The following is a 7,714-nucleotide window of genomic DNA, read 5'->3' on the forward strand; positions in this document are numbered from 1 at the left end:
ACAGTTACATTTACATTTAAGTCATTTAGCAGACGCTCTTATCCAGAGCGACTTACAAATTGGGGCATTCACCTATGATATCCAGTGGAACAACCACTTTACAATAGTGCATCTAACTCTTTTAAGGGGGGGGGGTTTAGAAGGATTACTTTATCCTATCCTAGGTATTCCTAAAGAGGTGGGGTTTCAGGTGTCTCCGGAAGGTGGTGATTGACTCCGCTGACCTGGGCGTTGAGGGAGTTTGTTCCACCATTGGGGTGCCAGAGCAGCGAACAGTTGGTTAGTGACCAATGGATTGCTGTAAATGTCGATGCTGCTTGTGTCTTATAATCTCTATTCTTACTAAAGTGATTTTGCTTTATTTCTATGCTTCATGGATACTAGCAAGTGGATGGACCTTAGGACCAAGAGAAGACTGTGCCAACCACCCTTCGCGCTTCTAACAGTTAGAACAGGTGCAAATTGGTCTGTGCAACATCCCAGCTCACACCCGGCCAATACTGCCTCGGAGGACAGGTAAACAACTCCCCGCTGGGCACAGACGTCAATTCAACATCTATGACACGTTGGTTCAATGTTATTTAATTGAAATGGCAGGGAACAATGTTGATTCAACCAGGTGTGTGCCCAGTGAGTCATTGCTGGGCTAACTGCTCTCAAGTCCTAAATAATCCTAATGCCTCTGAAATAGTCCTACATTTCACTGAAAAAGTTCCAAATGCACTGAAATAGTCTACATTAAAAACAATTTAAACACTAGAGTCGATTGATGCACCGGTGCATCAATCAAAGTTAAATAACAAACCAAAAATCCCCATCAAAATCCATGAGTTTAAGCTAGAGATATTATTGCCTCTGAATCCGCCACATCCACATCCGCCGCATCTCCAGGTGAAAGGTCGCAGCGATGACAGCGATGTTTGTCAGACCATGAAGTATCCCGAAAATCAGACTTCTCACATAAACATCTGTATACCCGAACGGTTTGGCATATAAACTATGAAAATGTGAGACTCCCACTGTCACGACTTCCGCCGAAGTTGTTCTCCTCTGCCTTGTCGGGCGGCGTTCGGTGGCCGGCGTTCGGCGGTCGGCGTCGCCGGTTTTCTAGCTATCGTTGATCCATTTTTTATTTTCCATTTGTTTTGTCTTGTTTTGTCACACACCTATTCCATCATTACATGTTGTGTATTTTGTTTATTGTAACTGCTTTTGCACGTTATTCTGGTGTATGTGATGGTTTGTACCCATTGTATTGATTGTTCTGTTTACGGTGATTTATTATTAAACTGCGCCGTTGTAACGCAGTTTTTGCTCTCCGCGCCTGACTTCTCTGCCGCCAGTACGCACCCCTTACACCCACAAACATGATGGTGTTCTACGTTTCGCTCTACGACACCCCACAGAGTAATGGACTCATCTGAAGGCAATACCTTTTAAAAAACAAATACGAGTAATATTTAAATACTACTATTTTAAGGTCACCAGTTTATGTTAAAAAAATCTGTAATCTCTAGAATAAATAAGAGCTCTGACAGCTATTGATTCCTTGGTTTAGGTCAAAGGTCAGATAAGGCAACGCTAGTGTTATTAGATCGATTAAACACATGTAAGAGTATTACAGAGTAAAATATAATAGAGTACGTTCACTGAGTATTACAGAGTAATATATAATATACTGACTACTACAGAGTAATATATAATATACTGAGTAGTACAGAGTAATATATAATATACTGAGTAATACAGAGTAATATATCATATACTGAGTAGTACAGAGTAATATATAATATACTGAGTAATACAGAGTAATATATAATATACTGAGTAGTACAGAGTAATATATAATACACTGAGTAGCACAGAGTAATATATAAGAGAGTACATACACTGTTGGATTTGTTGGATAATACTCTAGAGGGGTATTTGACCTCTGCCCCCATGTTTCCAACAAGGAAAACAAGAGCTCCTTACAGCTGTCAAATCCTATAGCTGCTACTGAGGACATTGGACATAAATCCAAAGTGAATGATTGTTTTCATTTTTTTACCCAACTGTTTGAAACAACATCATTGTACACAGAGCCTTCAGAGAGTATTTACACCCCTTGACCTTTTCCACATTTTGTTGTGTTACAGCCTGAATTTAAATGGATTAAATGTAGATTTTTTTTTTGTCACTGACCTACATATAATACCCCATAATGTCAAAGTGGAAGAATGCKTTGATATTTTTACAAATACATTTTAAAAAGTAAATCTTAAACGTCTTGAGTTAATATGTTTTCAACTTCTTTGTTATGGCAAGCCTAAATAAGTTCAAGCGTAAAATTTTGCTGAACAAGTCACATAATAAATTGCATGGACTCTGTGTGCAATAATAGTGTTTAAGATTCTTTAACTCAGTTGCCGGAGAGGAAGGAAACCGCTCAGGGATTTCAACATGAGGCCAATGGTGACTTTAAAACAGTAACASAGTTTAATGGYTGTGATAAGAGAAAACTGAGGAYGAATCAATAACATCATAGTTATTCAACTTTACTAACCTAATTGACAAAGTGAAAAGAAGGAAGCCTATACAGAGTACAGATATTCCAAAACATTATTCGCTAATATGCACTAAAATAATACTGCAAAAAAATGTGGCAAAGCAATTTACTTTTTGTCCTGAATACAAAGTGTTATGTTTGGGGAAAATACAATACAACACATTACTGAGTAACACTCTCCATATTTCATCAGCATAGTGGTGGCTGCATCATGTTATGGTTATGCTTGTAATTGTTGGGGTTTTCAGGTAAAAAGAAACAGAATGTAGCACACACGGCTATACCTAGAGGAAAACCAGGTTCATTCTGCTTTCCACCGGACACTGGGAGTTGAATTCACCATTCAGCAAGACATAACCTAAAACACAAGGCCAAATCTACACTGGGTTGCTTACCAGACAGTGAATGTTCCTGAGTGGACGAGTTCCAGTTTTGACTTAATCTGCTTGAAAATATATGGCAAGACCTGAAAATGGTTGTCTACACATGATCAACAACAAATTTGACAGAGTTTGAATAATTTTGAAAATAATAATGGGCATATATTGTACAATCCAATTGTGGAAAGCTCTCAATGTCTTACCCAGAAAGACTCACAGCTGTAACCGCTGCCAAAGGGGATTCTAACATGTATTGATTCAAGGGTTGAATACTTATCTAATCAAGATATATTAGTCTTTTATATATATATATCTTTTTTACAATTCTTAATTTGAGTCAGTTTGCTACAGCAGGAAAATAATCCCGCAGCAACAGAAAATGTGAATTATTATGTGGATTATAATCATGGAATCGTTTTTGTTGGGGTTGATATATTTTTCGTTAGGAAAATCATGTCTGACATTTATAAGTGGAAATTAAAAACTTTAGAAGCCTTTTTTAACCTTGATTACACTACAGGTATGCATTTCCTGCCGTGCAGGAAAATTCCCCAGCAACTAAAGAGTGATCTTAATCAAATTAGATCCTACATCTGTGGACAGTAGAGTTTGTGTGTTATCGTTTAAAAAGTCATAGTGACACATTCACATGCAGCGCAGCAAGGGAAAATTACATACACTAACTCCTACATCCTACACTAACAGTTCCTACATCCTACACTAAACAGTTCCTACATCCTACACAAACAGTTCTACATCCACACTAAACAGTTCTACATCCTACATAAACAGTTCCTACATCCTACCAACTAAACAGTCTCTACATCTACACTAACATTCCTCAATCCTACACTAAACAGTTCCTACATCCTACATTAAACAGTTCCTACATCCTACAATAAAACAGTTCCTACATCCTACACTAAACAGTTCCTACTCCTACACTAAACATTCCTACATCCTACACTAAACAGTTCCTACATCTCCACACTAAACAGTTCCTACATCCTACACTAAACAGCCTTCCTACCATCCTACACTAAACAGTTCCTACATCCTACACTAAACAGTTCCTACATCCTACACTAAATCAGTTCCTACATCCTACATAACAGTCTACATCTAACTAACAGTTCCTATCCACACTAACAGTTCCTACATCCTACATCTAAACAGTTCCTACATCCTACACTAAACGCTCCTACATCCTACAATAAACAGTTCCTACATTCTACATATAACAGTTCCTACATCCTACAAAACAGTTCCTACATCCTACACTAACAGTCCCTACAGCCTACATTACACTCTCTTACAGAGTATAACATAAAGAACAGAACATCATCGAACACATGACAAAACAAATCAAGCCAGATCGCTGATCCATGGGGGAGTGCTTCCTTGTTTAAGTGCTCATGGTATCAACATTGGACATGCGTAGTACCAGGCCGCCCTGTGGTCATACTAAATGGGTCCTTATGTACTTAATGGGATCCAGTCTATAACATTAGTAATCATCTATTACCTCCATATTAAAGGGGGGTGGCATTCATCCATTACCTCCATATTAAAGGGGGTGGCATTCATCCATTACCCCATATTAAAGGGGAGGTAATCATCTATTACTCCATATTAAAGGGGGTGGCATTCATCCATTACCCCATATTAAAGGGGGGTGGCATTCATCATTACCTCCATATTAAAGGGGGGTGGCATTCATCCATTACCCCATATTAAGGGGAGGTAATCATCTATTACCTCATATTAAGGGGGTGGCATTCATCCATTACCCCATTTAAAGGGAGGTAATCATCTATTACCTCCATATTAAAGGGGGGGCATTCATCCATTACCCCCATATTAAAGGGGGTGGCATTCATCCATTACCTCCATATTAAAGGGGGGTGGCATTCATCCATTACCCCCATATTAAAGGGGAGGTAATCATCCATTACCTCCATATTAAAGGGGGTGGCATTCATCCATTACCCCATATTAAAGGGGAGGTAATCATCTATTACCTCCATATTAAAGGGGGGTGGCATTCATCCATTACCCCATATTAAAGGGGGGTGGCATTCATCCATTACCTCCATATTAAAGGGGGGTGGCATTCCACATTACCTCCATATTGGGGAGGTATCATCCATTACCCATATTAAAGGGGGTGGCATTCATCCATTACCCCATATTAAAGGGGGGTGGCATTCATCCATTACCCCCATATTAAAGGGGAGGTAATCATCTATACCTCCATATTAAAGGGGGTGGCATTCATCCATTACCTCCATATTAAATGTGGGTGGCATTCATCCATTACCCCATATTAAAGGGGAGGTAATCATCTAGTACCTCCATATTAAAGGGGGGTGGCTTCATCCATTACCCCATATTAAAGGGGGGTGGCATTCATCCATTACCCCATATTAAAGGGGAGGTAATCATCTAGTACCTCCATATTAAAGGGAGGTAATCATCCAATACCTCCATATTAAAGGGAGGTATTCATATATTACCTCCATATTAAAGGGAGGTATTCATATATTACCCCCATATTAAAGGGGAGGTAATCATCCTATCTCCATATTAAAGGGGAGGTAATCATCCAATACCTCCATATTAAAGGGGAGGTAAACAATCCATTACCTCCATATTAAAGGGGAGGTTAACATCCATTACCAGCATATTAAAGGGAAGGTAATCATCCTTTACCTCCATATTAAAGGGGAGAAAATCATCCATTACCTCCATATTAAAGGGGCTGTTTAGGTCAGCTCTTTCACTCAGATTTCAGATGTATGGTTTATATTGTTTCCCATTAATGGAATAGCTTTAAGAAACCTCCTAAGGAGAGGATAGAGAGAGAAGAGCCACCGTTGATTCTGTAATGAATGTTGTTGTCACGACGCCATTGAGGACCATAAAACAACAACTGAGTGACTGTATCCAGCGGTAGTAAAGCAAGAGACCGTGAACCACAATTAGTGCCAGGTTCTTACCTCTAAATACACTGAGCAGGGACAGAGTACAAGATGCAGTCTGGGATCTTAAGTACTTACACATTTCTAAATATTTTACGAATTGRAATTCGTAACATGTCATATGAATTGGCTCCTGAGCACTACTTTCAAAATTAATGGCTCAATAATACAAAAACGTTTGGAGCATCACTTTAATTAGAATGTAGGCTATGCTAACAAAGGTTAATTCATTAATTTCAAGGTCATCAATTATACGCTAATTGGGTTCCAGACAGGGCTGTGAGGGACTGAGTAGGGACTGCTGAAGGGTAGAGACCCCTGACAAAGAACAAAGTATTTTGAACTCAATTAGAGAAGTCTTAGTGAATATCAGAGGGTATATCATCTCTGGTTACAAGGGGTCAGACAGTCAGACAGTCAGACAGACAGACAGACAGACAGACAGACAGACAGACAGACAGACAGACAGACAGACAGACAGACAGACAGACAGACAGACAGACAGACAGACACTTCTGTTCAGCAAACCCAGGTAGAATCACAGAAGGTTTGTGGCAGAACGTTTTGCAATATCCCGAGTGGGGCAGCGGTCTAAGCCACTGCATCTCAGTGTTAGAGGCGTCACTACAGACCCTGGTTCGATTCCAGGCTGTATCATAACCGGTCGTGATTGGGCGGCGCACAATTGGCCCAGCATCGTTAGGGTGACTTGCCTGATTAAATTTTAAAAAACATTTGGGTATGGCAACTGTTGGGATAAGAAGGTAGTTCAGTGCTTAGGGTACAGTTAGACAGTCCMTCTCCACTATACACATCCCACCCATTGGTTATATATCATGGAGCATTCCCACAATCCTCTAAGAATGTTGGAAATTACACAATACAGTGACTATTTTATAACGCTAGCTTCTAGGTCATTTTAGTGACATTACATATATTAATATATGTTTCAGTCAATAATTGAAACATGGTGTTGAAGACACTTAAATCAAGCAGGTAATTGAAAGGCCTTGGGTGGTTTCTAATATAGTAAAGTAGTTAGTTTCTGACTGACAATTTCTCTTTTCCATGTAAGCCAAAGGGGTTGACTTTCCTGGCAGCTCTTGATTTGTGTCAAGATTGGTATCAAAATGAATGAACATGGCAGAGTTGGCCAACACAATGAAGGGATATGGCATAGTTAGGGGTTGGCGCCCCCCTCGGGTTCGTGCCGTCGGGGAGATCTTTGTGGGCTATACTCGGCCTTGTCTCAGGGTAGTAAGTTGGTGATTGAAGATATCCCTCTAGTGGAATTTGGGCTGTGCTTTGGCATAGTGGGTGGAGTTATATCCTGCCTGGTTGGCCCTGTCCGGGGGTATAGTCGGACGGGGCCACAGTGTGTCCCAACCCCTCCTGTCTCAGCCTCCAGTAATTATGCTGCAATAGTTTGGGTCGGGGGGCTAGGGTCAGTCTGTTATATCTGGAGTATTTCTCCTGTCTTATCCGGTGTCCTGTGTGAATTTAAGTATGCTCCCTCTAATTCTCTCTCTTTCTCTCTTTCTCTCTTTCTCTTCTCTTGGAGAACCTGAGCCCTAGGACCATGCCTCAGGACTACCTGGCCAGAGAGATTACATACTGTACAGTAGAGTTTATTACAATGACTCATTTAACATACTGTAGCAGTAGAGTGTATTGACTCATTAAATACTGTATAGTAGAGTTTATTGACTCATTAACATACTGCAGAGTGAGTTTATCATCATGACTCATTAACATACTGTAACAGTAGTGTTTATCATCAGGACCATTAACATACTGTACAGTAT

The sequence above is a fragment of the Salvelinus sp. IW2-2015 genome, unplaced genomic scaffold, assembly GCF_002910315.2.
Source record: "Salvelinus sp. IW2-2015 unplaced genomic scaffold, ASM291031v2 Un_scaffold1885, whole genome shotgun sequence".
In the NCBI taxonomy this organism is placed as follows: domain Eukaryota; kingdom Metazoa; phylum Chordata; class Actinopteri; order Salmoniformes; family Salmonidae; genus Salvelinus; species Salvelinus sp. IW2-2015.